At 34.9% G+C, this 2,000-nt stretch overlaps 1 long non-coding RNA gene across 1 annotated transcript; it reads right to left on the bottom strand.

Annotated features, from left to right (window-relative positions):
* Positions 1–1,336: 1,336 nt before the first annotated feature.
* On the bottom strand, positions 1,337–1,994 carry LOC120787177. The gene is made up of 3 exons (XR_005706875.1): positions 1,796–1,994; positions 1,615–1,701; positions 1,337–1,521 (listed from the first exon to the last, which is right to left on the bottom strand). It is a non-coding gene; the product is annotated as an uncharacterized LOC120787177 (long non-coding RNA).
* Between the last annotated feature and the right edge of the window lie 6 nt (positions 1,995–2,000).

The following is a 2,000-nucleotide window of genomic DNA, read 5'->3' as shown; positions in this document are numbered from 1 at the left end:
AGAAGTACTGTCCGTTACATGTAACTCATCAGCCTTGGGTGTTTCATTTTGGTTTGCTACTCGGCGATGTGAATCAAGTATTTTCTTTGTTCTTTGAGCAGACATTTCCAATCTTCTCTCCTAAAGCATGAGACGTTGAGTCATGCAACGTGTCAGCTCTACTACCCATCAGGTTACATCAATCAAATTAATCTAGAGAAAATTGTATCAAAGTAATTTCTGTTTAAGCCTGAGTTAAGTACTCTGAAACATTCCCAACAACCCACATAAAGCACAAAAACATGCATATTAAGTATTGAGACTTTTTAACACTATAAAGTTTATTATACTATGAAGTTTTTCAACCTAACTGTTCACCAGGCAGTTCTTTTTAGAAGGATAAACAACAATTACAGTAACTTAAAAGCAAAATACATTAGTGGTTCAAATTAAATTAGATAATTTTTTTCAGGCCTTCTATAAAAGTTACAACGCCAGATGTACTTACCACCCAAATCTGGCACTTCTGTCGTCTCAAAACACAAGCTGCGTTCTAACATCAAGTCATCAGCCTCGGCTAGATGGTAGTTACATTTCACACATGGGGGTGTTTCTATACTGCAGCTAAGACAGGCAGCTTCCTGTGTGGACTACACTTGCAGCCTGTATCAGCTAACAGCAACAACATACCGTACTTCCTGAAATGAGTCAAGCTTAATTTTCCATATTTACAAGAATCTCATTTGATTATCGTACTTGGCACGTTTTCTATAACATTAAACGTATAAGTATAAGCAACAATATAAACATAAAAAAGCATGGGCCATAGGGAGATAATTTCACCTTGGAAAAACATTTATTGAACAAGTTGTTTAACTGCATCAGCAAGAATTGTCAGAGCTCAGAGATGACGCAAAGAAGAATATAGTACATGCCTTCTTTTGCAAAGGTGACCGTAAAAAACAGAATCACAGATGATGTTTTAGGCTTTAATGATAGCCTGCAAATAACAGCACCACTATTTACAACATTTGTTGAGTCTGCTTTCTGTCACTGGTATAAAGTATGCTCCTTCTACTGGTGATGCATATCACAGTAACCCATTAAGAGTAATTCAACAGTCAACCAAGAATAAGAAAAAGCAAAAAACAAAAAACAAATAAAAACATCACATGTACTTTATTTCAGTTAAGCAGTTAAAAAAAAAAAAAAAAAAATTACAGGATGGTAATGAAAAATTAAATCCAGTATTCAATTTCAGAACATGCAGGGTAAGATAAAATTATTTTTATGTGAACAGTAAATTTGAAAGCAAAAAATGTTGAGGAAAAAAAAAAAAAAAAAAAAAAAAGTCTTTTGTTAATCCAACAGACTGCTATTACACCATATGAAACAAACCGACCTTAGACTGCCTTGAGCTGGCAAACAAAATCTAAAAAGAAGAACATGACTATAAAAATTTGTATTTTCACAACCATAGCAGGATCCTGCAGATGAACCATCCTCCGAGTACTTCATTTCCTCTCGTTAGACCGGGAACGACTGTAAAATACATGAACTAGTGAATAAACGGGAGATGACTGAGATTAAGTTTTCAAATAAATTATAATAATCAGCACTAAAACTTGAACGTACCTCCTTGACCGTGAGAAGGATCTTGAGCGCTTACGATTCTTGTCTCTGGAGAGAGACCGATATCTACGTCTGTCTCTTGAAAGAGACCTGGCAGTTAAAAAATAAATAAATAAAATAAAAATAAAATAAATAATTTTTAATCAACAAACAATTTCAATAAAAGCTTTTGTTACAAGCTTACCTGCTGCGACTGCGGCTGAGGCTCCTCCTCCTCGGTGATCTATGTTGTAGGTGAAATTTAAAAAAAAAAATGAAGCAAAAAATTACGACAGCGAATTTCACCCTTCCTATCACTAATGAAACCTTTGGTATTCTTGATGCTTAAAGAGACATGGGTTACACGTGGAAACGTGGCTACACGTAGTTCCTTGTCTGTTTATAGACGG

The sequence above is a fragment of the Xiphias gladius genome, unplaced genomic scaffold, assembly GCF_016859285.1.
Source record: "Xiphias gladius isolate SHS-SW01 ecotype Sanya breed wild unplaced genomic scaffold, ASM1685928v1 HiC_scaffold_1230, whole genome shotgun sequence".
NCBI lineage: Eukaryota > Metazoa > Chordata > Actinopteri > Istiophoriformes > Xiphiidae > Xiphias > Xiphias gladius.
The sequence above is the reverse complement of the archived record's forward strand: the minus strand, read 5'-3'. Positions and strand labels throughout refer to the sequence as shown.